At 46.0% G+C, this 16241-nt stretch overlaps 1 protein-coding gene, 1 long non-coding RNA gene and 1 other non-coding gene across 5 annotated transcripts in view; 2 read left to right on the top strand and 1 right to left on the bottom strand.

The window, feature by feature from the left end:
- Positions 1-16241, top strand: part of KIF13A (kinesin family member 13A) — a 213625-nt gene that overhangs the window by 43773 nt on the left and 153611 nt on the right. The gene's annotated exons all lie outside the window — the stretch shown is intronic.
- Positions 3441-7690, bottom strand: LOC142428662 (uncharacterized). Its single transcript, XR_012780399.1, has 3 exons — positions 7525-7690; positions 6686-6902; positions 3441-4940 (listed from the first exon to the last, which is right to left on the bottom strand). It is a non-coding gene; the product is annotated as an uncharacterized LOC142428662 (long non-coding RNA).
- On the top strand, positions 14750-14853 carry LOC142438222 (U6 spliceosomal RNA). The gene has a single exon (XR_012782645.1). It is a non-coding gene; the product is annotated as a U6 spliceosomal RNA (small nuclear RNA).

Consider the following 16241-nt stretch of genomic DNA (forward strand, 5'->3'; position numbering starts at 1 on the left):
AATGATTTTTTTTTCAATTTTGAAAGTAACTAGCTTTTTGCTACCTTAGTTTGTACCCGTACAAGTTAAGAAGTTAATTTTTTGGTAGGGGCTGTATTAGACTGGATTTTCTTTTTTGAAATACTTTTATTGGGGGCTGTTACATCTCTTATCACCATCCATACACTCCTCCAATGCGTCAAGCACATTTACACATATGCTGCCATCATCATTTTCAAAGCATTCTTTTCCCACTTGAGCTCCTGATATCAGTTCCTCATTTCTTCTCCCCCTCTCCCCCACCTGCCCGCCCTCATGAACCCTTGATAAGTTCTAGATTTAGACTGGGTTTTCTAGAGAAACAAAACCAATGACCCTCATAAATGTATAAAAAGGAACTTTAGGTCCAGGGGAAAGCTGTTGGCTCCCATGAAGATGACAACCTTGGAAACCCTATGGGGTAGTTCTCCCCCCCAACCACCCCACTACCATGATCCCAGTTCCACCATACAAATCCGGCTACACCAAAGGATGTACACTGGTACAGATAGGAACTGGAAACAGGGAATCCAGGACAGATGAACCCCTCAGGACCAGTGGTGAGAGTGGCGATACCGGGAGAGTGGAGTGAAGGTGGGGTAGAAAGGGGGAACTGATTACAAGGATCTACATATAATCTCCTTCCTGGTGGGGGATGGACAATAGAAAAGTGGGTGAAGGGAGACCTCAGACAGTGTAAGATATGACAAAATAATAATAATTTATAAATTATCGGAGATTTGTGAGGAAGGGGCTGAGGAGGGAGGGGAAAAATGAGGAGCTGATACCAAGGGCTCAAGTAGAAAGCAAATGTTTTGAGAATGATGAGGGCAACAAATGTGCTTGATACTGGATGGATGTATGGATTGTGATAAGAGTTGTATGAGCCCCCAATAAAGTGATTTTTTAAAAAAAAGAATCGAGTTCATGGTGGTGAGTTAACCCTCCTGTTCTTCTCCCTCTTCCTCTGCCATCCCCCCCACCCCACCACAGGTAGATGGTGAAATCAATACAAATAGTAGCTCAACTTAAACTTTCATTGATTGAATGTTTCTTTTGGACCAGCAGGTGAAATTGGGATTGCCATTATAGGGGTGGGGCTCTTAAAACCTAGGAGTCAGGTAACTTATTCAGTGCTGCAGCCTGTAAATCAGTTCAGGGCCTACCTGCCTGCCTGGTGATGAATCCTAGTCCCTCTGAGACCGACGGATGTATGTTGTGTTGATTGCTAATAGAAATTGTGTCTCATTCTGCCCTGGACGTGCAGTATTACATAATTGTTTAAATAATTTTATTAGGGGCTCATACAAATGTTATCACAATCCATACATACATCAATTGTGTAAAACACATTTGTTCATTCATTTTCCTCATCATTCTCAAAACACTTGCTCTCCACTTAAGCCCCTGGCATTCGCTTCTCATTTTTCCCCCTCCCTCCCTGCTCCCGTCTCTCTCATGGACCCTTGATAATTTACAAATTATTATTTTGTCATCATTTTTACGTTATAACTGGGGGTGGTGGTAGTGGTATCTATGTCTATTATAGGAGATCCTGGGTAATGCAAACAATTAGTGCACTCATTTGCCAACAGAAAGATTAGAACTGCAAGTCCACCCAGAGGCTCCTTGGAAGAAAGGGCTGGCAGTCCACTTCTGAAAATACAGCCACTGCAAGCCCCAGGAAGCATACTTGGACACACATGGGGTCACCATGAGCCAAGCTGGTACTGATATGTTTATGAAATCAGAAAGATACCCGGCAGACTTTCCAGTGATGGAACCCCAAAGTGCAGGCAGCGGTCTAAGTACTTCAACTAGGACCATGGTTGTGTTCTCCTTCCCTTGGCCCGCTAACCACAGGTCAGTGGTTCGAAACCACTATCTGCTCTGCTGGAGAAATAGGGTACTTTCTACTCTCATAAGGAGTTACAGTCTCGGAAACCCATAGGGGCAGTTCTACCCTGTCCTATAGGGTCACCATGAGTCAGAATCGACTCAGTGGCAGGGAGCTTGGTTTTTTTGAGTTTGTCTCTGAGTAAGCAGCTGGCTCAGGTTTCTCCTTGCCCACCTTCAGAGGACTGCTACCTCTCTGACCTTGGCGCTGACCCCACCAGTGTTACCTTAGGACTTGAAGGAAACCAGCCCCCCATGGCCTTGAGTCAGTAGTACATGAGACTGAAGAAAATAATGACCTCTTTTGTAATTAGCTGCCTTGGATTGTATCACCAACCAAACTTCCTGTCATCCCGTCAGTGCTGACCCTGTGGGATTCTGAGACTGTAACTGTTGATGGGACTAGAAAGTCCAGTCTTTGTCCTGAGGAGCTGCTGGTGATTTCGAACTGCCAACCATGTGGATCGCACACAGTCCAGTGTGTAGGCACTAACACCACCAGGAGCTCCTTGGATTTCATAATGCCTTTATTCTTGTCTATTTATGTGCTTGTATCTTACACTCTCTAAGACAAATAAAAGTAAAGTAAGGTGACCCTAAATGGCCTCCTTTCGATGGAATTGACTTATAAAAGGCAGCTGTCTGTATTTACAAGAGAACTTCTAAGTCTCAGTCCTGTGTTTCCATAGTTACCCTGCATTGTCCCGAGCTAAAAGGCACTCCGGGAATGGACGGAGATAAATGTGGTGCCAAAGCCAGGCTGCAGTTTAGTGAGGAGCCAGACAAGCAGGTTGGACAGCTGAAATTTCCCACCGGAAGAAAGGCATTTCTGACGCTTTGTGTTTGAGATAAAAGTGAATCAAAGAAACTTTGTCATCCTTGAGCATCTGGGGTGGGGGATTCATCCCAGGATCCCTTGCAGTTGCCAGCAATTTCAAGCCCTTTATGTAAAATGGCATGGTGTTTGCATATAGCCCACCCACACCCTCTTGTATTCAGAGGCCCCCGTGGATTGCGCCTTCAGGTCACTGTGTTGTGTGCGAGCGTGCATGCTTGCACGCACACACACATGCATCTTAACAAGCTGAAGGTCTGTGGCAGACCCTCTCTTTTGCACCTAGCATAGTGCTCTGCACACAGCAGGTCTTTCTTATTGGAGTTCTATGCAGTCTACCATCTCTCTCCCCCATAAATATTTCAGATCCGTGGCTGGTTTCACATTGTTCTTTGGCTCTGGGGCCTGCGTTTATATAGGACCTACAATACCTAGAAACCTAACTTGCAAAAGGCATTCTTTTGGGAAATGTACACAGAATACGCACCCATATATTTACCATTGAAGGAAATATAGAAACTTTTTTAAGAAAAGCAAAAATGTATCATTCTGAATTTCTGTTCCTTTCTTGCTCTTATTTATATAATCACTTTCTCTTTTTTTCTCAAAACATATTGGAGGCTTTGGGCTCAGTATTTTATTTGGTCTAGACTTTTGACTACTTTTATCCTGTTACTTCCATTACAACTCCCCACCCCACCCCCCCACCCCTTGGAATGAGCATCCGTTATCGAGCCTTTGCCTGGCTTAAGTGAGAAATGGAGAATGAGATTAGAAAAGGCATGAGGAAAGGTCCATGGGTCAAAGAAATCCCGCAAGATGGAAGGTTGTTGGTGCCTTGGTTTTAACAATTAGACCTGACAGTACAGCATTGTCTAATTCCAAAAGCTTTGCTTCCTAACTTTGATCTAAGCTGTGAAAGAACAGAATCAAGATTTGATATAACACTTGCAGTGATTGAGAATCTCCATGGTAGGGATTTCTGCAGAGACTGGCCCCTCAGGGGGCCAGCAGAGACAGTAACTGGAAGGGACCTCCCAGAACTGGCGATGGATGCTCATCACTGTGGCTCTCAGGCATGTTTGCGGTTGGTAGGCGAGGCTAAACATACCCTGCTGTGGTCTTCTTACATGCCATGTATGAGAATACAGATGACATTGAAGGCGCATTTTTGAACTTGAAAGAGCCATTCATGACGTTCATAAGATTCTCATTGATTGCATTTTCTTAAAGGGCTTTGTAGAATAGGTCCTGGACTTCACAAGAAAACAATGTGTTTTCAGGTTGTTCTCTCTCTCTTTTTTAAAGCTCTCCCGCCGCTCCCACCCCCACCAAGGGATAGATATCATTTGTTAGATGTGTCATCGAGTTAAAGGGACACATTAATGAAATAAGATGTCAGGTAAAAAGCGAGATTGGAAGTCTGATTGAATGACTCTCTTCAGGAGATGTCCTCTTCTGTCCCCATAGTTCTGTGATTACTTTTGAGGCCCACACCCAGATCTCCTCAGCTTTTCTCCGTTCACGCAAAAATCGCAAGCACGCTTTCATTTTCCAAGTGACGATCTGATGACTGCACCTTCATTCTTCTTCCAAGATTATCTTTTTTTTCCCCAATCTCATTCATTTTCCAGTCTCGTTCCATGCTTGACTTAGAGGGATTGGGGCCATAGGTGGTTTCCAGGGGCTGCCTGATCTTGTATTGTCACGTTTTTTGTGACACCGCGGAGTCACGGTGGCAAAACAGGTTAAAAGTCGGCAGTTCGAACCCACCACCCAAAATGCTGGGACACACAGTGAGGCAGTCTGCTTCTCTAAAGATATACAGCCTTGGAGACCCGTTGGAGCAGCTGTGCTTTGTCCATTAGGGTCTGTCTGAGTCAGAGTCGACTCCGTGGCAGTGGGTTGGTTTGAGTTTGAAGATGCCAGTTGTCTACAGCCCTAGTTTGCAATTGGTGATGTGACTTTCTGTGCATGAAAGTCTTAGTTCTGTCCCACGTCCTCCTGGTAAGGACAAGTACCAAATATTGAATAAGGTAAACACTCACGAGAAAAGGTTTTCCATCTCAGAGCCCCTGGTCATAGGACTTGGTGACTTCGTTCAGCTTTCATGCGAGGGTAGAGGGGTTCTGGTTTTAATTGCTGCTGTTCGCCACGTAGGTGAGATTGTTACTTTTTAAGGAAACTAGATCTGCAATGAAATAAAAGTACGGCACAATGAATCTTTTTTTAAAAACCAGAAGCTGTTTACTTTCACGGCCCTACGGCAGAAATACTACTGGTGCGTTGTTTTTGTTTTAAAGGAGAGCACTTCCTGAGCAAAGAGTCCCTGGGTGGGGGACTGAAAGGTTGCTAACTGAAAGGTTGGAGGTTTGAGTTCACTCAGAGGCACCTTGGAAGAAAGGCCTGGCAATCCAAAGTCATAGTAACACAGAGGCGCACAGGTCACCTCTGACGACACACGGGGTTGCTGTGAATTGGTTGAGGACAGCCTGCTTTGTGTGTGTGTTTGTTTGTTTGTTTGAAGCCCCAGAGCAAAGCTGTGAATCTTGTAGTTTGACCGTGGCCTTGTCGGTCTTTCTTCCTGTCCTGTGTGTCCTCTTTCACTTAGACTTCTCTCGCCCTCCTGGTACCTACTAGTCTGCACACACAAGAAGAGAACCTATTTGTGCTCATTCAACTATCCTTCCGCTTTACCTGAAGGGTCATCAAAGCATCTATGGATCATTTGTTGTATGGCACTCCCTGTGCTAGGCTGAGAGCAGTCTTGAGGAGGGCGTGGTGGGGGAGGGGGTCTCGGTAAGATAGGTGGTAATAATACTGTTTTGTGAAATGTGGGCCATAAGTTTCAGAGGTTACGTAACTAGTGAATGGTTACATAAGTCATAAGTGGAGGTGCTGGAGGTCGAACCCACAGTCTGTTCTGACCCCAAAGCCTTTGGTCTCTAATTGTGTCTTGAAAGGTCACCCCTGGAAAGGTCCTATGATAATTAGGCAGGGTGGTTGGTGGTCTCTCCTAGGCTTTGGGACTGGCATGCCAACGAGTTCAATCCAGGCCTATATTTGTGGTGACCCCCAAGTCAGCTAGCCACATCATTGATATTTTCTAGCTCCCATGTTCCATGTTGGATAAGATCAGGCAGGTTCATAGTGATGGGCAGTAGACCATATGTTCCACTGTAATGCTGTTTCCAGACTGTGTTAGCCTCTACCTTTTACCTTAGCCCTCATGGCGGACATCCAGAATGATCAGCACTGTTTTTCATAGCAGTCCGTACGTATAGTCATGCCATTCATAGTACACTGACACAGGTGAGGAATTAAGCCTTTTGCATCCCTGTTTAATCTTTGCACACCCTTATGAAGCCCATTTCCTAACAAGAATCGGATGCCCAGCAGCGTAAGGTGACTCCCTAAGTCACCTAGCTAGTAAATGGTGTTCAGGGCCAGGCACTCAGGGTCTGGTCTGTGCACTGTGAACCCCTTCACGCTGCCCCTGCCCTCCTGTGCCTGCCTTTCCTCTGGAAACTGCAGCTGGAATGCACCCTTTTGTTGAGAGGGAAGGCTGTTGTCCAGGAAATCGTTTACAGACTCTCCGAGGTTGGATGACACCCACACATTTGGGGGCTTTCTGTGTTCCTAGCACTTGGCAACCCTTAAGCTCGTTTTCCCCAACCACGCCACATTTAGGAGAGACGACAGAGGCCCAGAAAGAGTCAATGACTGGCCCAACATCCTAAAGCCTTTTTTTTTCTCCCAAATAAAGTAACAGTTTTACAGTAAGTGTGCTGTCACCTTACTATTCATTTAGTCTTCCCATTTAAGAAGAGCGTTTTGTGCAACTTTGTGAGAACCCGCTGTTTTAATTCACTTTGTTTTCTTGGGGGCTGGTGATGTCTCTAGAGCTGAAGGAGTTATCTGGCACGCTGGACTCACCTCTGTGGCATACCCTGTGTGCCCCAACAGCAGTCGCCCGCTCTACTGCTTCCTCCCCTTGTCCGTCAGCATCCAGACTCCGGGTGACAGCAGATGCATCCGTGCAGTGGCACTCTCTTGTGCAACGGCAGAGGCGACATGATCCAGCTGGTTTAGGTTACAGTTCCCGTGTGGGCAGACGGGTGGGACCGGGCACTATTTGCTCCATGCCAGAATGCTGGAATGCAAAGCAAGTTTTTAAAGACACCCCCCCACCCCCTACTCCCTTCAAAGAGATTGACAGGCAAAATGAAGAAGTTAATGTTCTCTGTTTTTAAAAAAGCCCTTTGTCACAACTCAGATGGTTAAGGGGAAATAAAAAACTTTTTTTAAAAAAAGGCTTTTTGATTAGGCCCCAGCATTGCTAAGTGAGGTGTTGACTCGGTGTTTTTGCTTGGCAAAGTATGGTGTCTTATGTCATAAGGAACCGTTTGGCGATCCCATTGTGCCTCTGTACAAACAGCTGAAGCACACAGAAGTCAAGAGTCTTTATACGCCACTGATGTGATTGTAGAAATAGAAACTTGGTACAAAATACATAAATGTAAAGTTTTAAGCCCATATGCCATAGCTGTGTGTGTGTGTGTGTGTGTATGAAGGCAATGTGGGGTGAACTCTAACCTCCAGTTAGCAGCTGAGCCCAGTAACCGTGTGTACGACGTGGGATCCAGAAGACGGCTAACCAGAAGCACCCTCAACCCTCTGAGCTGTAAGGTAGTAGTGCTATCTAAACAGTGAGCTAGCTCACCACCACCATTTCCTTTGCCCAGCCCTTCTGTCTGTTGTGGAAAGTTACTTACCTCCCTTCCCGTCTGCTCCAGCAGGAGTTAGGGCAAATCCCGGCCGGCCTAGGCTCCGGTCCACCTTCCATCCGGCCCTGCCAAGTGGGCAGTAACACTTAACAGCCTCTGCATGAACCCTGAGGTCAGAAAACTTTGGGAAACGCAGCTAATTTTTGAATAGTGTTTCTCCTGATAACACCCGAAGTTCCTTTCCTATGACTAACTGTCCAGGAAGTTCCTTACTAACTGTCTCTATGGAAATCCGTGAGTCTGTTACGTTTCTGTTTTTTTTCTTAAATGATCTCTCACCTGAGGAATTTGTCCCTATTGTTCCTGTGTGAGGAAGCTGCAGAATGAGGCCTTTGGGAGGTCTTCTTTCTATTTAAAAAAAAAAAAAAAAAGAAGAAAGTCCTTCACAGTAGTCTCCTTCCTTAGTGAATGCATCTTCGTGACTGCACCTCTGTGGTCCAGTATGTTAGCTTGTGACTTCTTGGCGGAAAGAGATTATTTGCTTTGTCCTCTAGTTCCTGCCACACCTGGCCTAGTTCCACCACCACTACTACCACCTAGTCACGGGTGACCCATAGCGAACCCCATGGGAGTCTCTGAGACTTGTAATTGTTTATGGAAGTAGAAAGCCCAGTCTTTCTCCCACGGACTGCTGGTGGTTTCGAACTGCCAACCATGTGTATCGCAGCTCAATGCGTAATCACTACACCACCAGGGATCCTAGTTCCAGGCACCATTTAGTCCATCGTATCCTTCAGAAAGCAAAAATGCAGCACAGATAGTACATGATCCTTTTAAAGGATCACAGGCAGCCTGGAACCACTTTGTAGTTCCTCTTTGGCTTACGGCTTCCTTGGGTCTCACACAGCAGCACCTGGCTCATCCGCTGGGCTCCCTCTGAGGGCCTCTGAGCCGTGGCTAGTGCCTGCGGGATGGATGCTGGTGTGGGCCGGCTGAATGCAGCACTTCATCCTCACCAGCGGTCAAACCAGGCGATGAAAGACAAGCCCAATGATCTTCTGAGTGCCCATGGACTTCCTTTCCGTGAACCTTCGCACGTCTTTCTACATGGCTGTTTCTCTGTCATCCCACTTCCTCTCTGAAGCTGAAAGACTTGGTCTGACCACTATGAAGCATTTCGAATAGCTTCCTCTTAAACCTTTTAACGTTTTGGATGGTTATCTTACCATCGATGATGGTGAACACACGTGATTCGATTCGGAGGCGAGAAGTAGGACTTCTTGTTTGACGGTGTTCTCATGCGAAACCAAGAGCCGTGGTGGCACAGCCAGGTGAGCGTCGGTCTGCTAGCGTCAAGGTCAGCAAGTCAAACTTACCAGCCGCTCCTCAGGAGAAAGGTGAGGCTGTCTGCCCCCATTAGGATTTACAGCCCCGGAAACCTTATTTGGCTTCCTGTGTGTCCGCACCATCCTGATCCACCCCAGAGCCCCCAGCTCTACCTCCAAACCAAGCATGCTGTGCTTGAGTTGATTCTGACTCCCGGAAACTCCATGTTACAGTGTGGATCTGCTCCATCAGGGGTTTCTTGACTTACAGAAGCACGCCAGACTCTTCTTCCGCAGTGCTGCTGGGTGGGTACCTTTAGGTTAGCCATGCATAAACCTCTTGAGGCACCCAAGCATATTCACCCTGCCTAAGCAGTCCCAGGATCCAGTTGTTATGGAAGGCAGGGACTTAGATGTACTCTGAATAGATACCTACCTGATGCCGTTTTGACATCTCTAGTGTATCTTCCAGTTATTAATTACATCCTTAGATATCAGCTCACTTTCACATCAGAGAAAGCTGAGCCTGCCCTTATTAGTCCTCCACTTTCCCAGTGAGCGTTGTGATTAGGGGGATGCCTTCTAGCTAAGCAGAAGATGGTGAAACACTGCCTCGAAGGCCATGAAAATGACCTGGTGTGTTCTGAAAAATGCACCAGTCTGTGGACACAACTTGAGAAGCCCTGGGACGTTTCAGACATCTTGTTCTTTTGGCAGCTTTTTACACGAGGGGGCTTCAAAAAGTTCGTGGAAAAAATTCCATGCTTTTAAAATTTTGTTTTCCACGAGTTGTTTCAAGCTCATTTGCATATAAACAAAAATTTAACAGTGTATCTCTTTCTACAATTAACAGTGAATTAGGCCTCCTGGCCACTTCCAAGAGGCGTTTGATTCTCATATCTTCATTGAAAGATGAGCAGATGTCACTTCTGGTGGGCCAGGCAGTGTGGGTATTGGGTAGGGCAGAGTAGGCAGACTATCATCTCTAATAAATGTAGCTATTTGTGCTACAAATTATATTTTCCTTCTGATTTGTTGCTGCTCTCCTAGCCAAGTATCCTCTTTATTAGTAAGTCTCAGAGCAAATTGACATGTGTTTTACTGTTGAGTCATTGCCTCCGAAGGAGACTGACTCCACGCGAAAGAGTACATAACAGGGCTACGACCTGCAGCAGCTTCCCAACCGTTGGTCTGCTCAAGTTCTGTGTTGAGGACAAGTGTGTTTCGAGTGCTTTCCAACCTAGGGGCTCAGGGTTTTCAGCAGCTGAATTTGAGAACTACATCCCCAAGGCTTTCTTAGGCATCTGAACCCATGGGGGAACTTGGTGGTACTTTACATACCTGTCCAGCTTCCAGCGTCTTAGCGGCACCCAAGCCACCACAGGATAACTGACACTGATAAGACACATGTTGGGAATCAGCACCTTTGTGTCTCCCTTCATTCGTGAGTAAACTCTCTAAGAGAGGTAGCATGGTTTGCCGATGTCCTTATCCTAACAGCCACACCAATCTCAGTAACTGACTGTCATGGGTCCAGCATGGTCTTTGATTGTGTGTTGAGGTGAAAACTTTTGTTTAAATGCAGTACACATGAAAACACACTCTCTGCTCCCGAGCACAGGCTTTGTCACTACCTTCTGGTTAAATGTGGAGGAGCTCATTTGCCTCCTCTGTGTCTCCCTTTTAACACACACACACACACACACACACACACACACACACACACCTTTTTTTACAGTGCACCATGATGAGTTGATTTATTTATTTATTACATTTTATTAGGGGCTCATACAACTCTTATCACAATCCATACATATATATACATCAATTGTATAAAGCACATCCGTACATTCTTTGCCCTAATCATTTTCAAAGCATTTGCTCTCCACTTAAGCCCTTTGCATCAGGTCCTCTTTTTTCCCCCTCCCTCCCCGCTCCCCAGTCCCTCATGAGCCCTTGATAATTTATAGATTATTATTTTGTCATATCTTACCCTATCCGGAGTCTCCCTTCCCCCGCCTTCTCTGGCGTCCATCTCCCAGGGAGGAGGTCACATGTGGATCCTTGTAATCAGTTCCCCCTTTCCAACCCACTCACCCTCCACTCTCCCAGCATCGCCCCTCACCCCCTGGTCCTGAAGGTATCATCCACCCTGGATTCCCAGTACCTCCAGCTCCCATATGCACCAGTGAACAACCTCTGCCCTATCCAGTCCTGCAAGGTAGAATTCGGATCATGGTAGTTGGGAGGAAGCATCCAGGATCTGGGGGAAAGCTCACATACCCCTTTCTGTTGTGCCTTATGAGTTGCTCTCTTTTGTGAAACCTCTGCTGTGCCATCTCTCTTCAACCGATGGTGGAGAAACGGGTGTGCTTCCTCTGTGCTGTCCAGTGGGCAAGTCTCCTATACTTGAGATAGGAAATAATCTCACCCAGGTACATTTTCTTAAATATCATCTTTGTTCTCATATCTTTGTGTCTAGACTGCCCACTTGCCCTTCTCTACTTAGATGTCCAGTTGACGTATCAGAGTTCACATGGTTAAAAGTAAACTCCTGATTGTTCCCACCAAACCAGCTCCTCCCATAAAAACAAAAGACAAAACCCCTCACCATCATCAAGTTGATTCTCACTCCCAGTGACCTCCAGGACCGAGTAGAACTGCCCCTCTGGGTGTCTGAGACTGCAACTTGTTAGGGAAGTAGAAGGCCTCATCTTTTTTTTTTCTCCAATCATTTTATTAGGAGCTCATACAACTCTCATCCCAATCCATATATACATCAATTGTGTAAAGCACATTTGTACATTCATTGCCCTCATCATTCTCAAAACATTTGCTCTCCACCTAAGCCCCTGGCATCAGCTCCTCATTTTTTCTCCTCCCTCCCCACTCCCCGCTCCCTCATGAACCCTTGCTAATTTATAAATTACTATTTTGTCATATTTTGAACTGTCCGATGCCTCCCTTCACCCACTTTTCTGTTGTCCATTCCCCAGGGAGGAGGTTATATGTAGATCCTTGTAATCGGTTCCCCCTTTCCATTTCACCCTTCCTGTATCGCCACTCACACACACCCTGAAGGGATCATCTGCCCTGGATTCCCTGTGTTTCCAGTGTACATCCTCTGGTCTAGCTAGATTGTAAGGTAGAATTGGGATCATGATAGTGGGGTGGGGGGAAGCATTTAGGAACTAGAGGAAAGTTGTATGTTTCTTTGTTGTTACATCACACCCTGACTGACTCACTCGTCTCTTCCCTGAGACCCTTCTGTAAGGGGATGTCTAGTGGTCTACAAATAGGCTTTGGGTCTCTACTCCGCAACCCCCACCTCATTCACAATGATATGATTTTTTGTTCTTTGATGCCTGATACCTAATCCCTTCGACACCTCGTGAACACACAGGCTGGTGTGCTTCTTCCATGTGGGCTTTGTTGCTTCTGAGCTAGATGGCCGCTTGTTTACCTTCAAGCCTTTAAGACCCCAGATGCTGTATCTTTTGATAGCCAGGTACCATCAGGAAAGCCTCATCTTTCTCCTGAGAAATGGCTGGTGGTTTTGAACTGCTGACCGTGTGGCTAGGAGCCCAATGCGTAGGGGCCTACCAGGGCTCCTTAAGCTCCTCCTAGAGCCTCCTCTCCTGTTAGGGCAAAAGGCAACCCCATCCTTCTTAATCATATGAAAAACTTTGGCTTGCTCACTATTTCCTCACATCTCTATTTGTCCACAAGTTCTGCGGCTCTAACTTTGAAGTGTAACCTGAGTAAGTCCACATAATACCTGCATCCCGGGCTTGCTCCTGCTTCAGTAATTTTAGACTTGCTGATGCCTCTGCCTGATGCCCGTTGGATGGATTTGAAATGCTTGCTGATCTTTTTTACTCTCTCTCTCTCTGGGAACACATTTGGTGGATGTGATAAATTAATTTGCCTCTGATGTGGAGCCCCTATGTGAAGATATCCATTTTCCTCAGATGTGTGCCCCATCATCCTGGATATGGTATGGAACAAAGTGAAGGGTAAATCAGCTCCCCGAGGTTTCTGTAGTGATGCACATCCATGTGGATGAATCTCAGAAGCACAATGTGGGAGGAAAGAAGCAAGTCCCCCTGTAATATTTCCAGTATGGCTGGTGCAATCCATTGTTTGCTTCCTCGAAGGCTGCTTCCATGGTGTTGACCGTGTTCCATGCCAGAAACAATTGCATTTTCACCCTAGCCCCTGCCTCCAAAGGTGGGCCCCTCGCCCAGAAAAAAAAAAAATGTCGTTCTACCACCCTCCAAGTGTGTTACCAAAAACACAAAAAGAACAAAATGCTCCAGAATCTTTAAATATATGTACACTAGAAGTGAAAGAGACCATTATGAATAGAGTTTACATTTCTAGTTACATAACATTTGAAGTATCCTCTACTAACCTGTGTCAAAGTCACATTCACTGGCTCTGGCAGGACCGACACTTAATTTGGAATGACTTCCTGTCCCTAATTGCAACACTTGGTACAGCAGCTGGTAGCAGACACACAGGATTTTCTGCTCAATCTCTGGTCTTGACCTTGTCACAATTTACGTGGCGAACGATCCATTCAAATTAATACAATGGTTTTCCGTGTTGCAGGTGAAATGGTCAAATGATCTCTTTAAAGTCTTAAAAGAGCAAACATATCACTTTAAGTATTACAGTGCACCTGACTCAAACCAGGTATCTTTCCTTCACCTTTTAATCATGTGAAACCTAGACAATGAGTCGGAAAGACCAGAGAAGAATTGAATTTCAGTGTGGTGGAGAGTATGGCCTATACCATGATCTGCTAAAAGAGCAAACAAATCTGTCGTGGAAGAAGTGCAGCCAGGATGCTTCTTAGTTGTGAAGGTGTTCAGGCTTCATCTCTCGTGTTTGGACATGTTGTCAGGAGAGACCAGTCCCTGGAAAAGGACACCATGCTTAGTCCAGTAGAAGGTCAGCAAAATAGAGGAAGACTCTCAATGAGAGGGGCTGGCACAGTGGCCGTAGCAGAGTTCCAACGGCAAGCATTCTGAGACCGTAAAGGAGAGGGTAGTGTTTGTTCTGCTGTACGTACAATCACTGTGATTCAGCACTAATGTGGTGGAAGCTAACCGCAACGGGAGCTGCTGTTTACCCACGCCTCCTAAGTCTGGAATCACCTCTACTTTTGTTGTTGTTTTTTATTCCGGTTCTTTTTCTTTTTTTAAATCTTTTTATTAGGGGCTCAAACAACTCTTATCACAATCCATACATACTTCAATTGTGTAAAGCACATTTGTACGTTCATTGCCCTCATCATTCTCAAAACATTTGCTCTCCACCTAAGCCCCTGGCATCAGCTCCTCATTGAATCACCTCTACTTTTGCAGCTCCTTTTACTGAGCCCTTTCCTATGATCAACACACTTTTTCTAGAGGGAATACTAAATTGCGGTCCCTGTGTGGCAGGAAAGGCTCACAGGTATGGATGCTAAATTAAAATATGGAGCATAAGCTCCTCAGAAGAAAGGCCTGGTGGTCTGCTTCTGAAAGCCCTGGGGAGCACAGTTCTACACAGGGGTGCACATGGGGTCACCGTGAGTTAGAGGTGACCTGATGGAAACTGGTCCAGTCCAAATGCTGTTGGGAAGCTCTGGGGAGACTGCGGCCGGCTAGCAACCCAACCGTTTCAACTAGGCTGGTGTTGAGAACATAGGAAGAACCCCAGAGTTGTTGCTTTTCCCACACTTGACTTTCCAGGGGCACTCTCCTCCCTTCCCTTTCCTTCCCCACCTGGTTTCTCATCAGTTGCTGGCAGACATTGTGTTCCACCGAGTCCCCTCCGCAGAGAGTCAGTTAAGGGGAACACCCATTGTTGAGATCGCTAACACCCCTGTGGAAAGGACCAAAGCTCTACGGAAGAGCTCAGCTGATTGCATTTGTTTCCATATGTAGAAAACTTTTCTGGTGCTTGCTTCGGCGGCACATATACTAAAACTGGAACGATACAGAGATTAGCATGGCCCCTGCGCAAGGATGACACGCAAATTCGTGAAGCGTTCCATATTAAAAAAAAAAAAAGAAAGAAAACTTTTCTGGAAGACTGATTGCCCTAAGGGGTTACTATCCTCTGACAGGGTTACAATCGAATGATTCCGATCCTCTGAACAGTCCAAAAAAATATGTCTTTAAGAGAGTTTATTTTTCCTGCTTCATAAAGTTGAACGCCTGCATGTAATCTGTATCTAGCCTTGTGAGCTGGTTCTAACTTGAGATTTCTTTGTTCTGTTCTTCTCCAACCATCTTCACTCGGACTGGAGGTTAACCCTTGTTGCCACATAGAGAACCGGGGCTCTGCAGTTGAATCGGGCTTGCTCTGGTTTTGCTTTGGTATGCTGTCCTACCCTGTGACTCTAGGTTGGGCGCCAGCTGAAGTTGGAGTTCAAAAAACATGTGTTACTATTGCAGCCCCACCTGTGAGTGTAAATGAAAGTAGAGGAGGGCCTCTGTATCTTCTTTGGCTGTGGGTCATTGTTCTCCCTGATATGTTTTACATTGGTTCCCTCCGTTGACGCTTTAGGATCCCGGTGGACTTTCCTCCCTATCTTAAGCAGAGTCATTTATCTTTAAAAAAAATCAAAATGAGCAACCATTTATCTTTAGGTAGGATGTGAACCTTTAAGTGCAACCTTGTTTTTAATTCATTTTAGCCTTAGAGTCTCTGTGCCACACAGTGTTTTCATTTGCTGTGTCTTTGTTTTTAATGAATGAGACCAGGGCGGAGGGGTCGTTTTGTAAATCCAGGAGAAGGACGCTATTTCAGCCTTTAAAGGACATTCGTTGCCCGGAGTGGGGAAGCAGAACTTGTCCTGGGTGAAGTCTCATGCTCAGGTGTCTGGACAGCCATCGGGCTAGACGCTGCTTTGTCATCTGCTTGTGGTGCAGTGGTTGCACATTGAGCTGGGATCCGCAACATCAGCAGTTTGAAACCACCAGCACTCCTCGGGAGAAAGGGCTTTTGCTACTCCCGTAAAGAGCTACAGTCTTGGAAACTCAGGAGCAGGCCTACCCAGTCCTGGGGGGTCACTGTGACTCGATGGAGTGGGTTTTTTATGGAATCTCTGAGCTCATAAAAGGCGAGGCTGGTGTCTATGGGTCAGAGGCTCCTATCCACCAAGAAGCATTTCAGGAAGAAACACCTGACAATCAGCTTCCGAAAGGTCACAGCTCTGAAGGACAACCCCTCGGAGTTCTCCTTCACACGCCGGGATGCTGTAAGTCGGAATCCAGTCGGCACCGGCCCTGTTTCTTTCAACCAAAAGACGTGAAGCGAGAACCAGCGCAGCTCAAGCTGGAACAGTGGGAGAATGACAGGGAATGGCATCTGAAAGATCGTTTCAGTCAAAATAACAAAAGAGAAAAAGTCTGCTATTTATGGTTTTCATTCATCAGTAAGTTC

Source organism: Tenrec ecaudatus, chromosome 1 (assembly GCF_050624435.1).
Source record: "Tenrec ecaudatus isolate mTenEca1 chromosome 1, mTenEca1.hap1, whole genome shotgun sequence".
NCBI lineage: Eukaryota > Metazoa > Chordata > Mammalia > Afrosoricida > Tenrecidae > Tenrec > Tenrec ecaudatus.